This window comes from Heloderma suspectum, chromosome 1, assembly GCF_057233095.1.
Source record: "Heloderma suspectum isolate Gila_16-S chromosome 1, 16-S_ref, whole genome shotgun sequence".
Lineage (NCBI taxonomy): Eukaryota > Metazoa > Chordata > Lepidosauria > Squamata > Helodermatidae > Heloderma > Heloderma suspectum.
Window position 1 is genome coordinate 250,030,047 of NC_139458.1, and position 24,317 is coordinate 250,054,363.

Below are 24,317 nucleotides of genomic sequence, written 5' to 3' on the forward strand. Positions count from 1 at the left end.
GATGGCTGTCTAGTCTCTGTTTGAAGTCCTCCAGTGAGGGAAGGCCCACCACCCCTCTAGGTAATGTGTTCTATAATCCAACTGCTCTTACCATCAAGACATTTCTTCTGAAATTCAACTGACATCTTCACTCCTTTAACTCAAGCTGATTAGATCTAGTCTTGCCCTCTGTGACAGCAGGAAACAAGTATTTGCCTTCTTCTATGGGCCAGCCCTTCTGGTATTTCAAGAGAGCTATCTTGTTTGTTTCTCCCTTAGTCTTCCCCAGGCTAAACATACCCAGTCCCTTCAACTTTTGCTCATAGGGCTTATTAGTTTCAACATAATTTATAGTGCTTATTTTTTCCTGGAATATGATTTGTTCCATTAATAAAATACTTAAGTATTTTAAGTATTGATAATGGAACACATTACTTAGAGAGGTGGTGGGCCTTCCTTCACTAAAATTTGGCTGGATCATGCCCCTTGAAATTTTTTTTTTGCAAAGTTCAGGAAGCCATAGTGGTAGCAATATGTGTGCTCAATTCAAAAACTCAGGGAGGAAGTGTCCCTGCTTTTATCTTCTAAAAATGTTTCCCCCAGATATGTTAGGAAAAGATTACAACAAATTACTAGTTCTTTTTTCTCTGATATATGATTATATCATGAATTAGCATTCTAAAAGTGGGGAGTGAAGCTGAGCCACAATGATTAACTGTATTTCATGACCACTGTTGGCAGTGCTGCAAATATCCTCTACTTTGCTGTGACTTTTCTAGGCATGGCGAAGAATTCCGCCATGGAACTCGGTGAGGCCGAATGCCAGCACATTCAGCCCCCTGAAATCCATGGCGGAACAAAACCCCCTGCCCCCCCACCCTGCGAAATGGGCCCGGAACGGAGCCTACTTTGGTCGGCCATTCCGGTGCTCCTCGAATGGCAGCCGCATCTGCAGCTGCCATTCGCGACTTTCGAATGGCCGTGATAGGCTACATAAATACTTACGTAGCCTATCACGGCTAACACAGAGACGCCATTTGTGTCCCTGTGGAGGCTGTGATAGGCAATGTAAATATTTACATAGCCTATCATGGCAAAAAAGGGAACGCAAGTGGCGTCCCCTACACAGGATGCCATTTGCGTCCGCATCAGCCCGGAAGTGGCTGGAGGCCCTCCTGCGGGTTGGCCCAGGCAGCGGCTTTGCAGCCTGGCCGCAGAGTGGAGCCAGCCAGTTAGGATTCCAGGGGGGAGGAACGGATTACCTCCCCCCCGTCGAGGATTCCGGGGGAAGGAATGGATTGCCTCCCCCCACCTGCGGAACCTGCCGGAGCCAGGTAAGTGGGGTTTTGTACACCCCTAGACTTTTCACCACTCCTAGGAATAATGTTTACTTATTCATTGAGGGTGGCAATCTTATGCGGCCAAGGTGGGGAACATTTTTTGTCCCAACGTCCAGATTGCTACCTGGGAAACCTCCCAGGGGCTGCATGCAAGCAGTGGGCCTGGCCAGATCCCAAAGTGGGCATCACTACCACACTCTCTCTCACACCATCTGCACAGACAAGTACACCATTCACACCATCCACACCGTTTATGTAGCCCTATTCCCAAAATCCCCTTCATGGACCACTGCCTTGTTGTGGCAAAGGGGCTTGCGTAACTCAGTGAAGCCATAAGCTATGCCGTGCAGGACCACCCAAGACGGACAGGTCATGGCAGAGAGTTCTAACAAAATGTGGTACACTGGAGAAGGAAATTGCAACCCACTCCAGTATTCTTGCCATGAAAACCCCATGGAACGTATCACTTGGCTTAAAGATATGATGCCGGAAGATGAGCCCCTCAGGTCGGAAGGTGTCCAATATACTACTGGGGAAAAGCAGAGGGTATTTCCAAGTAGTGCCAGAAAGAGTGAAGCGGCTGGGCCAAACCCGAAAGGACACTCAGCTGTGGATGTGTCTGGTGGTGAAAAGAATGTCCGATGCTGTAAAGAACAATATTGTTTCGGAACCTGGAATGTAAGATCAATGAATCAAGGTAAGCTGGAGGTGGTCAAACATGAGATGGCAAGATTGAACATCGACATCTTGGGAATCAGCGAACTAAAATGGACAGGCATGGGCGAATTTAATTCAGGTGACCATCATATCTACTACTGTGGGCAAGAATCCCTAAGAAGAAATGGAGTAGCACTCATAGCCAATAAAAGGATGGGAAAAGCAGTACTGGGGTACAATCTCAAAAATGATAGAATGATCTCAGTACGAATCCAAGGCAAACCATTCAACATCACAGGAATTCAAGTCTATGCCCCAACCACTGATGCCGACGAAGCTGAGGTTGATCGGCTCTATGAAGACCTACAACACCTTCTAGAACTAACACCAAAAAAAGATGTCCTTTTCATCATAGGGGATTGGAATGCTAAAGTAGGAAGTCAAGAAATCACCGGGATAACAGGCAAGCATGGTCTTGGTGTACAACATGAAGCAGGACAAAGGCTAATAGAGTTTTGCCAAGAGAACATGCTGATCATAGCAAACACTCTTTTCCAACAGCACAAGAGGCAACTCTACACATGGACATCACCAGATGGTCAATATCGAAATCAGATTGATTATGTACTTTGCAGCCAAAGATGGAGAAGCTCTAAAGAGACAGTAAAAACAAGACCTGGAGCTGAGCTTCTTGTTGCAAAATTTCAGCTGAAATTGAAGAATGTAGGGAAAACCACTAAACCATTCAGGTATGACCTAAATCATATCCCTTATGAATATACAGTGGAGGTGAGGAATAGATTTAAGGGATTAGACCTGATAGACAGAGTGCCTGAGGAACTATGGACGGAGGTCTTGTAACATTGTTCAGGAGGCAGAAACTAAATCCATCCCAAAGAAAAAGAAATGAAACAGCCTAACAGAAGCAAAAAAAGAAGAAGAAACAACAGAAGCAGTTGAGATTAAGAAGAGGTGGAAAGAATACACAGAAGAACTATACAGGAAAGATCTGAATGTCCCTGATAGCCATGATAGTGCAGTCACTGAACTTGAGCCGGACATCCTCAAGAGTGAAGTCAAGTGGGCCTTAGGAAGCATTACTAACAACAAAGCTAGCGGAGATGACAGTATTCCAGTGGAGCTATTTAAAATCCTAAAAGATGATGCTGTGAAAGTGCTGCACTCAATATGTCAACAAATTTGGAACACTCAACAGTGGCCACAAGACTGGAAAAGATCAGTTTACATCCAATTCCAAAGAAGGGCAATGCCAAAGAGTGTTCAGACTACCGTACAATTGCACTCATTTCACATGCCAGCAAGGTGATGCTCAAAATCCTACAAGCTAGGCTTCAGCAGTATGTGAACCGAGAACTACTGGAAGTACAAGCGGGGTTTCGAAGAGGCAGAGAAACTAGAGATCAAATCGCCAACATTTGCTGGATCATGGAGAAAGCAAGAGAATTCCAGAAAAATGTCTATTTCTGCTTCATTGACTATGCTAAAGCCTTTGATTGTGTGGATCACAACAAACTGTGGCAAATTCTGAAAGAGAGGGGAATACCAGACCACCTTACCTGTCTCCTGAGAAACCTGTATGAGGGTCAAGAAGCAACAGTAAGAACCATAGATGGAACAACCGATTGGTTCAAAATTGGGAAAGGAGTACGACAAGGCTGCATATTGTTGCCCTGCTTATTTAACTTATATGCAGAGTACAAATGCCGGGTTGGATGAATGAATCACAGGTCGGAATTAAGATTGCCAGGAGAATTATCAACAACCTCAGATATGCAGATGATACCACCCTAATGGCAGAAAGCGAAGAGGATCTAAAGAGCCTCTTGTTGAGGGTGAAAGTGGAGAGTGCAAAAGCTGGTTTGAAACTCAACATTAAAAAAACGAAGATAATGGCATCTGGCCCCATCACTTCCTGGCATATAGAAGGGGAAGAAATGGAAGCAGTGACAGATTTTATTTTCTTGGGCTCCAAGATCACCGCAGACAGTGACTGTAGCCATGAAATTAAAAGACGCTTGCTCCTTGGGAGGAAAGCTGTGGCAAACCTAGACAGCGTAGTAAGAAGGGGAGACATCACCTTGCCGACAAAGATTCGTCTAATCAAAGCTATGGTTTTCCCAGTAGCAACGTATGGCTGTGAGAGCTGGACTATAAGGATGGCTGAGCGCCGAAGAATTGATGCTTTCGAACTGTGGTGCTGGAAAAGACTCTTACGAGTCCCCTGGACTGCAAGAAGGTCAAATCAGTCAATCCTAAAGGAAATCAACCCTGACTGCTCATTGGAAGGACAGATACTGAAGCTGAAGCTCAAATATTTTTTGAAGAGAAAATATTTTCTAATGTGAAGAGAAATAATGTGAAGAGAAAACTCCTAATGTGAAGAGAAAACTCCCTGGAAAAGACCCTGATGCTGGGAAAGATTGAAGGCAAAAGGAGAAGGGGACGGCAGAGGATGAAATGGCTAGATAGCATCACCGATGCAATGAATATGAACTTGAGCACTCTCTGGGAGAGAGCGGAGGACAGGAAGGCCTGGCGTGCTGTGGTCCATGGGGTCATGAAGAGTCGGACACGACACGACTTAATGACTGAACAACAACATCCCCAAAATGCTCATACCACACACACACACACACACACACACACCATTCATGCTCTTTTACACACATTCATCCACACAAACACCTCATCCACACAATTTACATATAACCTCACACACTTAATCTGCATAATTGACACAGACATACAGACTTCCCTGTGTCCCCCCACCCTCAGCTGAGTCCATGCAGATCAGCTGAGGAGAGGGACATTTTCATCCCCATTGTGGCATGCTGGACAAACCCAGCAGGCCATGATGGGGATGAAAATCCCTGCTTAGCCATCAAAAAGCTGTTATGTCCGATCACTTGCTGATCCAAGAGATTTTCTCTGCTCAGTCCTGAGAAAGGCTCTCTTTCTCAGTGGTGAGCAGACTGCTGCCTGGACATAAGAGCCTTTCCTTGGGTGGGGAGCAGAGTTAGGGCCTGAGGAGAGGGGGCAGAGTCCCAGGAAGAAGCTGGCAGGCCAGATGGTGAACTACCACAGACCATATTTTTCCTGGGGCCAAAGATTCCCCATGCTATAGAATAAGTAATGAGTAAATCTCATTGAATTCAGTAGGACTTACTCCTCAAAATAGATACATAAGATTACTCTGTAAATTGCTCTCAAACATGCCCAGTGAGTTACTGTAATAGAAAAGTAAGTTTAGGTATAATAAGAAAGGAAGTGAAGCTTACTGGGTGACCTTGGGCCTGTCACCATCTCTAAGTCTAATGTAACTCACAGAGTTGTTATGAGGATAAAAGGAGGAGGCCGAGCGCCATGGATACCACCTTGAGCTCCTTGGAGGAAAGGTAGGATAAAAATGTAATAATTAAATAAATAAATAAATATTGCATATATTTTCCCAAACTCTGTTTTTCCCTTGGGAAAAAAAATGCCCCCCCCCCCATGGCTTCAAATTTTTTGAAAAGTTTACATCTCTGTCTGAGAATGCTTACTCAGAAGCTGGTTCCACTGAATACAATAGAATTTACTTCTTAATGGGTCTGCTAAGCATTGAAAAATAAACCACAAAGAGGATTTAAAGGAATGTAAATGTTGAATGAATTTCCACGCTTTTGGCTTACCTATGCACATAGGGATAGGGCAGATAGGGCTAGTTCATACATGACAGGTTGGCAATCCTCTGTGGTGAGGGTATGTGTGTCCTTATGTACCCAGGTGAGCTGCATGATCTACCTGCAAGCTGATAGTTAGGTAGGTAGGTAGGTAGGTGTGTGTATGTGTCACACACATCCACACACATCACCACCTCTTTTAAAGGGGAAGAATCATGTGAAGCCACACAGAATAGTTTCTTGACATGTTACCTTAGGTGTGTGGTGGGTTGCTTCCCAACCACTCAAAAAAGTGCTTGCCAGGTCAGTGTGAGAACCAGTTCACTGATAGACAGTGGCCCAACTGAACCTTTTAGTTACTGTGATGCAAATTTATCAAAATCTCACAATACTCACAATCCAGCCAAAGGTAAGTATTTGCACGTTGCAATGGGAAAGTTGTAATGGAACAACTGAACTTCGTGCTTAACTTATGTTGGATCGTACCCAATCCCAACATTATTCTGAAAAATAAAAGTAGTGCATATGTTATTAGCACCCAAAGCTTTTTATCACTTAATTTCCAAAGTGCCCAGACCTCAGAATTTAAACTTTTGCCCCGTGCTGCAAATTGATCTTCTGCTATACCTGCCTGCCAAATGTATATTTTCATTTCTTTGGCTCAGCACTGGACCCAACTGAAAAGGTCATTTGTTGTAGGCAATTTGTACAATTGCATTTGGGGAGAGAGAGAGAGAGAGAGAGAGAGTGAGTGTTAGGGCTTCGAAATGCCATTGTGCCATGCTTGTGACAGCCAGAGGAAAGCGCTGTATTTAGAGCCAAGAGACAAGTGGGCTAAGGTGCACAATGCACCTTCGGAATTGCCTGTGTCAATTGCCTTCGACTTACTGACAGATTCTGACAAGCCAGTGAGAAAGTACCATATTTAATCCATTTAAAACGAGAGTGGACAGACCACGACTGAGGAAGGGGCAAGGAGAAAAACAAAGTGGGGGAGGACAGGAAAAGTAACATAAAACACAAGGGTGGCAAAAGTAGTAGTATAGGGAATAGTCTAACAGCGAGAGAGTATTCCCACTTAGAGGCCTGTAAATGGACTTGGGAAAAGTTCCGAATACTTATTTGGGGGGAGTGTGAGAGTATGTGATTGAAACAGAATAGCTTTGGATGGGATGAAACAATCCAAAGTGTTTGGACTACAAGTAATCTAAATGAGTGAGTTCCTTGGTGTGTGGGACCGAGGACATAAGCATATGTCCTATGCTTTGGAATGCATGTTCTGTGTTTCAACGCACAAGTATGGAAGGCTGTATTTGTGCAAAGAAAGTACGTCTGGGCACAAGGTTTTGTGCAGCAACGTAAATCATTGTCACTCCTCTTATTAATCTTCTATAACGGTTTTCCATTTGCTTCCCCTATCAGCTTCAAGCTCTGAGAATGCCCTTCCACCTTCTGGTCACAATGAAAAACTATACTTCCCCCCCTCTTCACGACATAAAAAACAATGATGGATGAACTCCCCTCAGCTCAATTCAAAATTAGGTCAACAAGTTTCCTCCCCCAATTCTCAGCGTTAAATGAAAAGAAGGTGCTGTTAATGAAGCTCCGATAGTAAACTCATATAATTTACATGGGATATTTAGGCTTTCTGGAGGAATGTTTTGGTTTACCCAAAGCTAAAAGAATCAAGAAGATAGAGGCTTATATGGTGTCTCGTTTATACAGAGAGAATATAAACAGCCTTCCTATCTGCTGTAAGGTACTCGGTGGGGAAGCTTCCTCAGTTGCTCACTCCTACTATACAGGGTTGCAGCTTAAGACTACAATCTTATTCACCCTTACTTTGGAGAAAGCCCCCCCCCCCAAACACAGTGGAGCCCACTTGTCTATGTAAACATGCATAGGGTCATGCTTAGGGATGGCGCAGATACCCCATGGGTCCGGGAGTCTGTCGGGCTCCCCGCCACTGCCACCTGCACTCCTGGACCATGCCCACCAAGCCCCTGGCCTTGCCCACCCCCCCTCCCTTCTGGATGCTCTCCACACTCACCTGGACCCATCCACAAAGGGCCCCTGTTTTGTCAAGTTCTTCTTTTTTTCTTTTCTTCTTCTTCTTCTTCTTCTTCTTCTTCTTCTTCTTCTTCTTCTTCTTCTTCTTCTTCTTCTTCTTCTTTACAAAAAAGGAGCTAATTAAAAGTGTGCATATTTTTAATGTGCATTTAAATGTGCATTTAAATATGCACATATTGGGGCTAGGAAAGCTTCATCTATGCAATATTAGAGGCATTATGCTATCCAGGGTGCTGAACCAATCCCCCAAATATGTTCAGCACCTTGGATATCTCCTTCAGAGTTCTGACTGGTTCTGACTGAAACCCAGAAGGGGTTCACAGCCCCACTGATATCAGCGCTGCCAGCATCCGCCGGCTGAAAGTACATTCTGTACAAGTACAGAATCTCATTTTATGTTTTGAGCTGTAGGTGAACATCTCAGGGAAATGAGGTTTAGTTTGTATTACATTTGAGCATTATGAGCTAAGCAAATTCATTTTCCGAAGTAGGCAATTCTGAATTTTGATGACACTATGGAATGCTCTTCCCAGGGAACCTTGCCTGGCACCAACTTCATCATCTTTTAGCTGCCAGGCAAAGACATTTCTCTTTTCCTGGGCATTTGGATAATTTAAACACTTAGCTTTGGCGGCTATTTTTGTTGTTCACTCCTGTGCTGGATTGGGGATGATTTTCATTCTTTATGTCACCTTTGGGATGGATATTTTTGTGAATTTGTATGGTTTTAATGATTATGTTATTAATTATACATGGTATTTCATGGTGTTTGTGTTTTCATATTTTGTATTTGGTGGGTTGTGTGAAGGGATGTGTAAATGTAATAAGCTAAATTAACTAAACTAGTGCACAAAATTTATGTGCTGTCAACCTCCTTGGCTCCTTCTTCCATTCTTCCTCCATAATATGCTGGAACAGCCACCACATCTATATCCATTAAGCCATTTTCTCCTCTTCCTTTAACATCCTCCTGAAAATTGACGTCTTACATGAAGTAAGAAGCAGTCAGTGATACAGTGCAACCAGGGCTCTCCGGGACCCAACACCAGTCAAGTCCTCCATTAGCAAGGATGCTGATGTCCTAGGTCTCCCCCCCCCCCGAATTCCCTGTTCCCTCTGAACTTAGCTGCAATCCCCACAGTAACTGTGGGGAAATGAATTTTCCCAGATACAGGATATTGTTCTCTGTTGCAATGAAACTATTTTGAAGTCCCTTGGTCTTGAATTGACAATTAAGATCTATTAGCTTTACAAAAGACCAGTACCAGCAGATGAAAACTCCCAGAACTAAGTTGTTGATATGGATCAATACAGCTGCCTGCAATTTTGGACTCTCCTTGGGGCTGTGGCATGATGAGCGCCTGGATTTCAAGACGTACCACCACACAACTTGTAAGCAGTTCATAGATTCCTGAATGTCCATAGATTCACCAGTTTTTGGTGGCACTGGGGCAGTTTGTCCTGCTCTCTCTCTAGTCCTCTTGCGACTGATTTTAATTTCTATGGAATTGCTGTCAGAGGGCTGGGAGAGCAGTTTTCTCTCACCGTCTAGCTTCCAGTGGTTGCCAGTCTCTCCCACAACTGCTACCAGAAGGCATCTGAGGAAACAGCTTGTCCTGAGGGGGATGGAAGAAGCAGCAGACATGACTCCTTGAGCTGTCACCATCTAGCTCTCAGTGGTGGTCCCTCCCTCCCCCAACTGCCACCAGAATGGTATCTGAGGAAACTTCGTGCCTTAAGTGGATGGGAGAAGAAACAGATTAAACTTGAACTCAAAAGGAAAAGAGAAATTGCAAAAGAGAAGAAAGAAAAAAGCAACAGGCCAACAAAAAATATGCCAACCCAGGAACACAATTGGTACCAGAATAAGTATATTCCCATCCATCTGGGCAACTGAATCAACCATAATCATTATGCTCTTTTCCTCCTCCCTCCCAAACCCTTTCCTTGTGTCTTGTGTCTTTTTGGATTGTAAACCTGATGGCAGGGCCTAATTATTGATTCTTTAAGCCACTCTGGGAGCCTTTTGACTGAAGTGAGATGAAAATTGTTTGAATCAATATTTGGTTACAGTAAAATCCTATACAAGTCTACTCAAAAGTAAATCCCATTGAGGTCTGTGGGGCTTACTCTCAGGTAAGTAGGTATAGGATTACAACCATAGTGTTGTGTGTTGTATAGGTAGAGCAGGAATAGGCAACCCAGTACCCTCCAGATGTTTTGGACTACATCTCCCATAAGACCCAGCCAGCATCTCCAATTTGGAGATTATGGGAATTGCACTCCAAAACATCTGAAAAACACTAGGTTGCCTACCCCTGAGTCATACTGTGAGACTAGAACCACGTTAAAATCATCCCTTAGCTACAAAGCTCACTGGGTGATTTTGGCCAAGTCAACGCTATTGTTTCAGCAACCCTCCAGGGTTGTCATAAAGATGAAATGGAGGAGGGGGACCATGTATACCAGCCTCCCCAAAGCTGGTGACCTCCAGATAGTTTGGACTACAACTCCTATTAGCCTCCACAAGCATGACCAACAATCAGGAATGCTGGCAGTTGTAGTCCAAAACATCTGGAAGGCAGCAGTTTGGGGAAAGCTGATGACACCATCTTAAGCTGATGAGAGGGAAAATAGGATATAAATGTAATAAATTAATAACAAATAATAAATACATTCTGTACTGTTTGGCACAAAGCACTATTTGTTAAGAACATTCTTGCTTAAATCCAGTGTCATGTGAGCAGACTTCCTCTCACACAGCAGGACTTTCCCTTGCTCCCCTCTCCCCAGCAGCCCCCCTGCATGCCTCCTAAGTGTGCTCTGGAAGGTGCCTCAACCCTGTGGAGCAGATTTGGGGGATGCACAGAGGGTGAAACCTGCTCCATCAATGGTTTCTGTTCTACTGGCTGATGGAAGGGTTTGGATACAACCCACCATTTCCTCTCACCTCCATATACTAGTGAATACAAATGGTATTGTTTTCTATGGCGATCAAGCCCTTGTTACTTATAACTAAATAAAAGAGAGAGATTAGAAGGGGGCAGTAAATTCAGACGTGAGAAACTAGATCATTCCCATTTCACTTGCAAAGCAGTAATCTCTTGCAACAAATTTTGCTGTCCGACAAAATTATTGCTAGTTGACAAGAAATCACACCATGTGTGGTTATCTGTAAAGCTCAAGAAGGATCTTGAGGATGAGGAAAGTGCTGATTAAAGTAGGGCTGTCAAGTGCAGGCGGAGGGGCTTCACTCCTTTTATGTACATTGCTGATGCTTTCTGTGGTCAAAACGTCTCTCCTGCAGCGTGCGTGTGTTATAAAGGAATGCGGTTAATGGCTTGTGTTCATTGGGAGGATGTGCCATCTATGCAGTGATAAGACAAACAGCAGATCATGGTGGTGGTTGTTGTCGAGGCCTGCACATGCTTAAACCAACATTTAGCTCATTGCAGTATTGTTTTCAGATCCAAAAGATTGTAGATCTCCATGAAGAGGTAGGAAGCAATATTCATCAAACGAAGTGCAACTTACCCACAAAGTTCAAGTGTGTGTTTCTATGCTAGTTGTAGCTAGGGATGCTGGAGAAATTCGAGATGGATTAAAGGGATGGCGGAGAATTTCTCCACAAATCTCCAGGAGGCTGAATGCCAATGTATTCGGCCCCCTGAAATTGGTGGGGAAATTCTCCGCCCCCCCGCCCCCCCCGGGATGGGACTTAACTCTGTCGAATGTCCCTCTCAGCGGTGGGTCCCAGCGGCAGTTCGGCGGCGGTTCGGCGGCGGTTCGGTGGCGGTGGCGGCGGCCGGTCTTCCGACCAGCTGCCACCGCCGCCATTTCCCCGTAAAGTAAAAAAGAAAAAAAGGCGCCGCCATTTGCGTTTCTTATTTGGGCACGGGTAGTCTATGTAAAGATTTACGTAGACTACGGTGAAAATAAGGGCAACGCAATAGTGTTGCCCTTATTTTCGCCGTAGTCTACGTAAATCTTTACGTAGACTACCTGTGCCTAAATAAGGAACACGAATGGCGGCGCCCATGGGCGCCGCCATTTGCATACGAGCTTTTTTTTTTTTCAAAGTCAGCCGTGATAGGCTACGTAAAGATTTACATAGCCTATCACGGCTGACTTTGAAAATCTAGCCATGATAGGCTACGTAAATCGTTACGTAGCCTATCACTTTTTTTTTTTTGAATTTACTTTTTTTATTTCGTGGCTGGGGAGACGGGGCGCTCCCCCCGGCCTGAATTTTGGCGGCGAGGGATGGGACACCTCCACCCCGGCCTGAATTTCGGCTGGGAGGGGCGGGGCACCTCCCCCCCGCCAAGAATTTCAGGGGGAGAAATGGAGTGCCTCCCCCCCACCGCGAAGCAAGCTGCGGGACCAGGTAAGGGACTTTCGTCCATCCTTAATGGATTAAAATGAGCTCGGATTTCTAAGAATCCGATCTGCAGAATCCGCTGCGGAGTGACCCCTTCAGGCCCTGCGGAGTCCGTGGACTTTCAGATGATTTTTTTACTTTCCTGAAATTTATTAGGGATGTACGAAAGTCACTTACCTTTTTGATGGGGTGGTTCGTGGTGGGGGGAGGCGCTCTGCACCTCCCCCCGAAATCCTAACCCGTCCGGCTCTGCTCCGCAGCAACTCTGCAGAGCCACCGGCCGGGTGCATTTGCAGGCACCGTGTAGAGCCTGCAGACGCAAATGGCAGCAGCTACGGAAGCCGCCATTTGTGTTCCTGTTATTTGGCCGTGATAGGCTACATAAATATTTGTGTCCCTGCATAGACCGTGATAGTAAATAATACATAAATATTTACGTAGCCTATCACGGCAAAAAAACCAAAGAAACCAGGGGCTCAAATGGCATAGCGGCTGCCATTTGCGTTCCCTTTTTTTTTGCTGTAATAGGCTACGTAAATATTTACGTAGCCTATCACGGTCTCTGCAGGGATGCAAATGGCATCCCTGCGTTAGCCATGATAGGCTACGTAAGTATTTATGTAGCCTATCACGGCACAAATAGGGAAGCGAATGGCGGCCTCAGATGTGGGCGCCATCCGCAAAGCAGCGCGAACAGCACCAGGTAAGTGTCCTGTTTCCTGCGCCTTTCGCGGGGTGGTGGGGTGGGGGCTTCGTTCTGCCATAGATTTCAGGGGGCTGAATGCACTGGCATTTGGCCTCACCGAGATCTGTGGCAGAATTCTCTGACATCTCTAAAATTTATGCATATACATCTGTAGAAAAATACTTAAGTTTCTGCTGAGGAAACATAGAATAGAATAGTGGACAATACACTAAAAGATACATACTGGGGTAAGTTAAGTAAATACTTACGTAAATATTTACATAACTATTTCTGTATTTTTCCTAGGGATGTCAGAGAATTCCACCATGGATTCCAATGAGGCTGGATTCTTTAGAATCTGCCCCCTCGGAATCCGTGGCGGAACGGTCTCCCGTCCCCCCGCAGAATCCGCCCGGGACAGAACTTACCTGGGGCAGATGCAGCAGCGGCGGCGGCTCCAGCGGTGGCTCCAGCAGTGGCGGCAGCTCCAGCTGGTCTCCCGGCTGGCTGTGGCCGGTAGGGGTGGATGAAAGGCACTTACCTTTCGTCGAAACTTGTTCGCGGTGGGGGGGAGGCACTTCGCAGCTCCCCCTGTGAAGTTCAGGCCGGGGGGGAGGCTTCCTGCCTCGCCCCGGCCAAAATTCAGGCCGGGGGGGAGGCTTCCTGCCTCGCCCGGCCGAAATTCAGGCCGGGAAGGAGGCTTCCTGCCTCGCCCAGCCGTGAACTCCATTGTTTAAAAAAAAAACAAAAAAACACCCCCGTGATAGGCTACATGACGATTAACATAGCCTATCACGGCTAGATCTGCAAAGTCAGCCGTGATAGGCTACTTTAATCGTCACGTAGCCTATCACGGGTGACTTTAAAAAAAAAGAAAAAAAAAGCGCGTACGCTAATTGCGGCCCCCATAGGGAGCCGCCATTCGCGTTCCTTATTTAGTCGCTGTAGTCTACGTAAATCTTTACGTAGACTACGACGAAAATAAGGGCAACACAAATAGCGTTGCCCTTATTTTCGCCGTAGTCTACGTAATCTTTACGTAGACTACAGCGACCAAATAAGGAACGTGAATGGCGGCTCCCTATGGGGGCCGCCATTATCCGTACATGCTTTTTAAAAATTTTTTTAAAGTCACCCGTGATAGGCTACGTGACGATTAATGTAGCCTATCACGGCTGACTTTGCAAATCTAGCCATGATAGGCTACGTTAATCGTCACGTAGCCTATCAGGGGGGCGTTTTTATTTTTTTTCTTTTATTGGAATGGCGGCGGCGGCAGCTGGTCGAAAGACCGGCTGCCGCTCCCGCCCCGCTCGAACACCCGCCGAACCACCAGCCGGACCCGCCACCAGGAGGGACATTTGGTGAAGGTAAGTCCCGTCCCGGGGGGGGTGCGGGGTGCGGGGGGGTGCGGAGGATTTCTCCCCGAAACTTGTTCGGGGGGCCGAACACGTTGGCGCTTGGCCCCACGAAGTTTCGGGGAGAAATTCTCCGCCATCCCTAGTGGCCGGGCTGCTGCAGCCGCCATTTGCATTCTTGCAGCCGTGATAGGCTACGTAAGTATTTACGTAGCCTATCACGGCAAAGAGCAGGGATGCAAATGGCGGCCGCTATGCCATTTGTGCCCCCGCTCTTTACCGTGACAGGTTACATAAGTATTTACATAGCCTATCATGGTAAAGGTAGCCATGCAAATGGCGGCTGCTACTCCATTTGCGTGGCTGCTTTTACCGTGATAGGCTATGTAAATACTTACGTAGCCTATCACGGCAAAGAACAGGGGCGCAAATGGCATAGCGGCTGCCATTTGTGTCCCTGCTCTTTGCCGTGATAGGCTACATAAATACGTACGTAGCCTATCATGGCTGCTTGCAAGGATGCAAATGGCGGCCGCTACGATGGCCGCCATTTGTGGCCGCAGCAGCCCGGCCAGCGGCTCTGCGGAGCTGCCGCAGAGCAGAGCCGGCCAGGGAGGATTCTGGGGGGAGGGACAGAGCGCCTCCCCCCCCACCGCAGATGCCCCGGCAAGGAGCCAGGTAAGGGATTCATACATCCCTAATTTTTCTGCATGACGAAAAAAATTTTGCATCTGTCTGTGGGCGGATGAAGGAACTAAAGGCACCAGACAATTCGCAAAATACAAGTGGAGCTGATTTTGCACAGTCTTTACATCCCTAGCTGTAGCCTATTTAAATTTTTTAAAAATTAAAGATGTGCTATAGCAGGACCAAGTGCTTCGCCATGAGTGTACCACTGCAAGCTAAACATAGGAATTTGTTTCCATGTTGCTCCATGAAAAATAGCATGACAGGGAGAAGACAAGACTAAACCCTTCTCCCTGACTTGCAACTTCCTACGTTCAAAGAGGGTTGGTTTTGTTTTTTGCAGGAGAGTATTTAAACATGCCAATCTCTACCTGCAGCCTGCAGTCATACAGACCAGGAAAAGTGTTATCCAAAACTCTGATTCAAAAGTGATACACAGTCTAGAAAACCAATGCACGTATACAACAGTGAAGAACTTCTCTTTCTTCCTTTCCTTGGAATGCCCATTTGGCTTAGGTCGCAGCCCTACAGGAGAGTTGCCTGATGGATGGAGGGCTCCAGTCTTAAGACCTCCATCCATCCAGAATCCAGCTGGCAAGAGCCTGGAGGAGCATAGAGAGCCTCTCCATCCTCCATTTTGAGCTAGGCAGGCCTTTGAGCCCCTTTAGCTCACTGACCTTGCTGTGGGTGAGGATGGGAACAGAGAGGGCTGTAGATCCAGTGGATCCATGCCATCTCCCCTCCTTTTTCCTCCCTGCCCTGCCCAGGCATGGCCCTTTCCTCCCTCCATGTCATCTTCTGATGTTGCAACATCAACCTTGGGAGAGGAGCCATCACAGAGCTTTCTGCAGCAGCTCGGATGTACATGGGGCAGGTCGGGAAATTTCCAGATTCCCATGCAGGTCTCTCCACCACACACACACAGGTTGCAACTCTGCCTATGGCCTCAGGCGGCGTGTGCGGGGGGGGGGTCCTCTAGCATCCTATTGCCCCTGAGATGCCATCTAGGGGCCATAGGATTGCTCTCTAAGGAACTTGAAGATATTCCTTTCCCAAAACGTATTGTTACCATGCATTTGAAGGAGCATGATTTTGATTTTGATCAGTGCTGTGATAAATCGTATACAAGTTTCATTCTTGTTTTGCCCTTTCACGACATGGTCCATGCAAGTATTTTTTTAGATCTCCTAAAATGTATGTGGCAATGATTTTTTGTTTTTTGTTTTAATGCAAACAAGATCTGCCGCTAGCAGGGGAGAAATCCAGACAAGCCAGCCTTTCTTTTGGGGGTTCATAACAGGATATTGAAGCTCTCATTCCCCCCTTTTCTTTTTGCATAAACGCAACCACATCATCCACACACTGTGTGTCAAGAGGAAGGCATTCCATCAGCTGGGACGTGGCATCAAAACACAGCATGTTCCTAGCCCAGAAATGGAGTGGGGGGTGGGAGGTGGGCAGGGGAGGAAGAAACAGGGAAGGAGAACACAAAAGGAAAAAAAAACTCTTCAGTCCTTTCATTTGCAAAAAGACAGGGCAGCAAAAACCGGGAGTGGTGTAGTGGGGCTAGTACTCAGCCATGGATGGGGGTGATGAGGTGGGCCATGAAATTGGCATTTGAAACAGAACTAGGAACTTGGCCAAAGCCAGCAGAGTTTGCTTTGGCAAAGCATAAGATATATGTGTTTAGATGAACACATACCCTTGCTGAGTCTTGAGCACAGCAGGCACCCAGTCCAAACACTTTTGATGCAGCCAGTGGGATTCTGGGGTAATCTCCACATGCGTTACTGTAGGCATGGGATGAATTAAGACCCTGGCTCTCCCCTTAACCTACAGTACAGTGGGAGAGAATTGTCTTGTTAAGCACTAGAAAGAATCTGGCAGGCTTGCCAGAAAGATCTTGCTAACCATGAGGATTAACACAATGTGGAATGTTTCTAAGCGGAGCATGAAAAGCAGTGACAGACTTTCAGAGCTTGGCAAGGGAGCAGGACCAGCTGGAGGGAGCTCATTTCTGTCACTGCAGGCCTCGCATGGACCAAAGGATGGTGGCTGGATGACTTGGCCAAAATTTTATTAACCCAAGAAGTGATCAAAATAGTTGGCGCTGTTTAAAAACAGCACCCATAGAGTTTATCTAAGTGGATACATATATATTATTTGCAGTTGGGTCAACTTTGAAGAAACCATCTGCTCAAATAGAAGTTCCTGGGGACCAAAATGTCTGGCTTACATTTCACCTCCTAGAGGCCCATTGGTGAAACTTTAAACACTGCCCCACATGCAACAGAAAAGCATGACAGAAATCTCAACAGTTGCAATCCTGGACACACTTATTAGAGAATAAGCCCTAGTAAACACACACAAAGGCCTGTGCTGAACATTCCATTACTTAGAAAACAGCTGCCAAAGACTATTTGCACTGTGATTACGGATGTCAGAGAATTCCGCCACGGATCTCAGTGAAGCCGAATGCCATTGCATTTGGCTCCCCGAAATCCGTGGCGGAATGAAGCCCCCCACCCCGCCCTGCGAAAGGCGTGCGAAATGGAGCACTTACCTGGTGCCGTTCGCGCTACTTTGCGAATTGCGGCCGTGTCTGCAGCCGCCATTTGCTTCCCCATTTAGGCCATGATAGGCTACGTAGGGATGGCAGAGAATTCCACCACGGATTCCAGTGAGGCCAGATTCTTTAGAATCCAGCCCCCTGGAATCCATGGCGGAATGGCCTCCTGCCCCCCCACTCCCCCGCAGAATCCCCCCGGGACGAAACTTACCTGGGGCAGATGCAGCGGTGGCGGTTCTGGAGGTGGTGGCGGCGGGTCCAGTGCTTGGTCTCCTGGCCTGCTGCGGTCAGGCTGCTGCGGCCACCATTGGCGTCCTTGCAGCTGTGATAGGCTACGAAAGTATTTACATAGCCTATCATGGCTAACCCCCCCGCCAAACCAGCTTACGCAAATGGCGGTGGCTACGGCGGCTATTTGCGTTCCCTATTTTTCGCCGTTCTAGCCTATGTAAATATTTATGTAGGCTATTATGGTGAAAAAAGGGAGAACGCAAATACCGTAGTGGGCGCTATTTGCTTTCCTTTTTTTCCCGCCGTTCTAGCCTACATAAATATTTACGTAGGCTAGAACAGCGAAAAAAAAGGAACGCAAATAGTACTCACTATGCTATTTGCATTCCCCTTTTTTCGCCATAATAGCCAACATAAATATTTACGTAGGCTAGTGTCAGGGTGGACACTGAGCCCATAGAATCTCAGAGTAGTTCTGATTCTGAGGAAGAGCAGTCGCTCCTGGGAGAGGAGTGCGCTCCTCTTTCCCAGGGCCCACAGTTGACGGAGATTCCTCCCACCAGCATTCCTAGATTAGATAGCAGTCCAGGGAGTGACCGAGCGTGGGAAGTAGACTTGGTGGACGCGCGACGCCGACGCAGAAAGCGGCGCCAAATGGAGGGTGCAGAAAGGAGGCATAGTGCCCGGTTGGCGCGCAAACAACAGCTGTGCCCAGAAGATCCAAGGGAAAAGGGGAGGGACTCTCCCTAGTCCTTAAGTTCAGGGGTCTGCCAGTAATTCCCTTTCAAACGGGGACCAACTGTTCCAACTTAGGGCATAGGTACTGTGCTGCTCAGATCTAGTTGCAAACGGTAGAGTTGTTAAGTTGTAAAAGAAGAATAAAGCTTTGAAAGGAATCCCTTTGTCTGTGTCTGGACTTGGCTACTGGATTAGACTGAGAGAGGCCTCCAAGGAGCCCTTGACAGCTAAAACGGCAAAAAATAGGGAACACAAATGGCGGCCGCCGTAGCCGCCGCCATTTGCGTACGCTGTTTTTTTTTGGCTTGGTGTGATAGGCTACGTAAATACTTACATAGCCTACCACAGCAGCTTGGCTGGACACAAATGGCGGTGGCTACGGTGGCCGCCATTTGCGTCCACAGCAGCCCGTCTGTGGCTGGAACTCCAGCTGCGGACAGCCCTGGCCGGCTGCTCCGCGGAGCTGCTGCGGAGTGGAGCCGGCCGGGCAGGATTCTGGCGGGGAGAGGACCAGATCGCCTCTCCCATGTCAAGGATTCCGGGGAGAGGGACGGAGCGCCTCCCCACACACCTCAAATCACATCCGCGACCAGGTAAGTCATTTTCGTACATCCCTAAGGCTACGTAAATACTTACGTAGCCTATCACGGCTAGGGATGGCGGAGAATTTCTCCCCGAATCTTCGGGGGGGCCGAGCGCCAACTCATTCGGCCCCCCGAAATCGGCGGTGAAATTCTCTGCCCCCCCGGCCCCCCTGGGATGGGACTTACTTTTGGCGAATGTCCCTCCTGGCAGCGGTTCGTCAGCCTTTCGTCAGGGGCGGGCGCGGCAGCCGGTCTTCTGACCGGCTGCCACCGCCGCCATTACAAAGTAAAGTGTAAAAAAAACCCAAACCCCATGATAGGCTACGTAACGATAGCCTATCACGGCTAGATTTCCAAAGCCAGCCGTGATAGGCTACGTAAATCATTACGTAGCCTATCATGGGTGAGTTTGAAAAAAAAAAAAAAGCGCGTACGCTAGGGTTGGCGGAGAATTTCTCCCCGAAACTTCGGGGGGCCGAGCGCCAACGTGTTGAAATCCTCCGCACCCCCCCGCACCCCGCACCCCTCCCGGGACGGGACGTACCTTCGCCGAATGTCCCTCCCGTCGGCAGGTCCGGCCGGCGGTTCGGCGGGTGTTTGAGCGGGGCGGGAGCGGCAGCCGGTCTTTTGACCGGCTGCCGCTGCCGCCATTGCAATAAAAGAAAAAAAAAACGCCCCCTGATAGGCTACGTGACGATTAACGTAGCCTATCACGGCTAGATTTGCAAAGTCAGCCGTGATAGGCTACGTCAATCGTCACGTAGTCTATCACGGGTGATTTAAAAAAAAAAGAAAAAAGCGTGTACGGATAATGGCGGCCCCCATAGGGAGCCGCCATTCCCGTTCCTTATTTGGTCACTGTGGTCTACGTAAATGTTTACGTAGACTACGGCGACTAAATAAGGAACGCGAATGGCGGCTCCCTATGGGGGCCGCCATTAGCGTACGCGCTTTTTTTTAAAAAGTCACCCGTGATAGGCTACGTGATGATTGACGTAGCCTATCACGGCTGACTTTGCAGATCTAGCCGTGATAGGCTACGTTAATTGTCACGTAGCCTATCAGGGGGCATTTTTTTTTTTTAACTTTCGCGTTCGTGGCCGGGCGAGGCGGGAAGCCTCCTCCCCGGCCTGAATTTCGGCCGGGGCAAGGCAGGAAGCCTCCCCCCCCGGCCTGAACTTCGCGGGGGGAGCAGCGAAGCGCCTCCCCCCCACCGCGGACGTCCTTCGAGGACAGGTAAGGGACTTTCGTCCACCCCTAGCGTACGCAAGTGGCGGCGCCCTATGGGCGCCGCCATTTGCGTTCCTTATTTGGTCCCGGTAGTCTACGTAAAGATTTTATGTAAATCTTTACGTAGACTACCGGGACCAAATAAGGAACACAAATAAGGAACTTGCGTACGCGCTTTTTTTTTTTTTCAAAGTCATCCATGATAGGCTACGTAACGATTTACGTAGCCTATCATGGCTGACTTTGGAAATCTAGCCGTGATAGGCTACGTTAATCGTTACGTAGCCTATTACAGTTTTTTTTTTTTTACACTTTTTGTTTCGCGGCCGGGGAGATGGGGCGCTTCTCCCCGGCCTGAATTTCGGCCGGGCGAGGCGGGACACCTCCCCCCCCGGCCTGAATTTCGGCCAGGCGAGGCGGGACACCTCCCCCCCCTCGCCTGAACTTCGGGGGGAGAAGCGAAGCACCTCCCCTCCACAATGAAGCACCCCTGCGAAAAGGTAAGTGACTTTCGTACATCCCTAATTCATGGCTAACGCAGGGACGCGTTACGTTAAATATTTACGTAGGCTAGAACGGCGAAGAAAAAGGAACACAAATAGCGCCCACTTCGTTATTTGCGTTCCCCTTTTTTCATCGTAATAGCCTACGTAAATATTTACGTAGGCTAAAACGGCAAAAAATAGGGAACGCAAATTTGCGTTCCCTAACGCAAATAAGGAACGCAAACGGCCATAGCCGCCGCCATTTGCATACGCTGTTTTTTAGTGTTTTTTTGGCTTGGCGTGATAGGCTACGCAAATACTTACGTAGCCTATCATGGCAGCTTAGCTGGACGCAAATGGCGGCCGCTACAGCGGACGCCATTTGCGTCTGCAGCAGCCCGTCTGCGGCTGGAACTCTGGCTGTGGACGGCCCTGACCAGCTGCTCCACGGAGCCGCTGCGGAGCGGAGCCGGCCAGGCAGGATTCCGGGGGGGAGGACCGGATCGCCTCCCCCCCCATTGAGGATTCCGGGGGGAGGGACGGAGCACCGCAAATCACATCCGCGAACAGGTAAGTCACCTGTTCCTGCAAGACGCAAATGGCAGGGCCATTTGTGTCCCTGCGGAGACCGTGATACGTAAGTATTGACGTAGCCTATCACAGCAAAAAAAGGGAATGCAAATGGCAGCTGCTGTAGCCGCCGCCATTTGCGTTCCTGTTTTTTCTGCCCTGATAGGCTACATAAATATTTACGTAGCCTATCACGGTAAAAAAAACAGTGGCGCAAATGGCGTAGCGGCCGCCATTTGCGCCCCTGTCTTTCACTATGATAGGCTATGTAAATATTTATGTAGCCTATTACAGCCCCAAACAGTGAACGCAAATGGCGGCTGCTGTAGCCGCTGCCATTTGTGTTAGCAGGCTCCAGGCACCTGCGAATGCACCTGGCCGGCAGCTCTGTGGAGTTGCCACGGAGTGCAGCCGGCCAGGTTAGGATTTCAGGGGGAGGTTGGTGTGTTGGACCACAACTCCCATAATTCCCAGCCAGCATGGCCATTGCTTGGCACACCTGTAACTGGAACAATCCCCCCTTCATTGATCAGCAGGCACCTCCTCGCCACCCTTCAAATCCTTCCTGGAACTCCATTTCATATGCAAAGTCTTTCCTGGAATATCATTGTCACAAATTTTCTGGATTTCCTTTTCTAAAATGTAAACTCTTTCCTGTTCATCCTTACTACTACCTTATTAAGCTCAAGTATTGTGTTCTTTCATAGCCTCCCCCTCATCCTTTTAAGTGTATGGATCCTTAAAGTATATGATAGTACAGGAATTCTCCCACAATTTCTGCTTGATCCTGGTTTTGCTGACATGTTTGGTACACTGTTCCTTTTTAGATATAAATGAGGCAGGTATGTGAATAAACAAACGTGGCCCCTAATTTGACTCTAACAGGCTCTGTTGAGCTGGCCTGAATTTGAAAAAGGTATATGATGTAAATATAATCGCTTCATTGTGTATACATTAAATTAAATATAATCAAATTGATCCTAAAATGTTCCATTATGTACAAGGATAGTGTAGTAGTCCATTGTTACTATGCTGAGACCCTTGGTTGGTTCACACTAGGGATGTTGGAAGAATCTACAATGGAATCAAATGAATTCAGATTTCTATGAATCTGACCCATGGATTCTGCAGCAGACTGGCTTTTCCTGAGTTGCATAGATTCCACAGACTTGTGGACCATTTTTTTAAAAAACTTTCTGGAATTTTACACAAATTAATTTAGTCATAGAAAAAAATATATATAAAAAACAAAACTGGTGAAAAATTCGCATTTCCCCCATAGGTTAACGCATGAAAATGCACATTTGGATTTCTGCATTTTTGCACATGTGAATTTGCACAAAATTGGGAAATTGGAAAAAATCCAATTCCTTCATTGAGCAGATGACAGGATGAAAGGCACCTGACAATACATGAAATGCAGATGGAACAGATTTTACAAAATCCGTACATCCCTAGTTCACACATACATGTACCTCAGTTGATTACACTGTATTTGGTGATGGGAAGATGAATGTTTGAAACTGACTCTATTGAAAAGCATGGTATTCAAGGTGACCTGCGACACAACATGGATTTTTTATTGGTGGCAATCTGTTTGTAATGGCCCATCCCTACATACAAGCCATCAGTTGATAGTGGAATTAGCCGGTGCCTGAACTAGGCCGGCGGTGTGGAGGGCTGGTATCCAAGGGCTCATTGCTTCTCTACTTCAGCTATTCAGAAAGCACGCTATATCAGCTGCTATGTCCAGTGATATAGTGGTAAATTTTGAAGTTCAGGCATTCATCATGACATTCCCCATAGCCACATCCCAAGGAGTGGCAAAAATGCTGGCAGCTGTGTTGATCCATATCAACAAACCAGTTCTAAAAGTTTTCATCTCTACCTGGAGTAGGTCTTTTATAAAGCTATTGGGTCCTAAGTGCCTATTCAATACAAGGCCATCCCAAAATATTTTGCATTACCTCAGGGATAGCTCACAACTATATATTATTGCTGAGAATCCCATTCCGTCCCCCTCCTGCCCCACACCAGCTACTGTGAGGATTGCAGCTAATCTCAGAAGGAACATGGAAGTCTGAGGGGGCTGGCAGATGACATCAGTGCCCCTGCTAATCAAAAAGCTGTGCTGTATCCCTGCCAGCCCTGGCTCCACGGCACTGCTGGATATATGTCTAGTGAGAAGGTGATGGTGGTCAGTTTCACAAAAAGGATATGCTAGAGCTGAGTCCTGTCTGGAAGTCACACATTCTGATCCAGGAGCCTCATCTGGCTGTCCCCTAAACCCCAGCTAAGTGTGGACAGATTATGGTTATGTCATCAGTGAACGAAAGGCATCCTGCAAAAGCTCAGACGGGCATCACGTTCGCCAGAGCCAAGGTCTCACATGGAGAATGGGTTCCAGGAAGGATCAGCTCTGGGAAGGCCTGGTACAAATGAAACCTGGAGCTATATGCAATCCTATCCTTGGCTCTGCTTTTTCTCTCCTCCAAAGGAGAAGCTGCTGTCCTCAACTGAAACATTTCCACAGAATCTACCACAAGCGCACAGCCAAGTAAGTGATCTTGTTGCTAAAAATGTACACATTGTTTCTTCCTTTTTCTCATTTTCTCAACTAGCAACCTTATTTGGACTGGTACAAGCTCTCCTCCCCATTTGGCGCTAAGCATCTTCAAACACATGATCCCCTTCCCACTTCTCCACCATCCAAATTTTGGCCCTTTTGGATGCTGAATCTCCCCCCTTCCAATAAACCAAACACACATACACAAACTCTACAGTGGCTTGTGAGGGTATTTTCAACAGCCTCGCAGAAGGTATAAATGTTCGCCATATGGCAACTCAAGGGCTTTGCTGCCTCCCTATTCACCCCTGTTGTCACTTCACTGGAGTCAGTCCAGGGATGAAATCAGCACTATTTTTTTTTAAGATAAAAGAAATGCCTTAACATGAGCAACATTAATCTTTCAAGAAGCTAGCCCATACTTTAAGGAGATGAATAGTTATCTTCCGGCTGTGACGCTGCAGCAGTCTCTTTCTGACCTCTGGGCTCTGCTTTTGTCCTAGA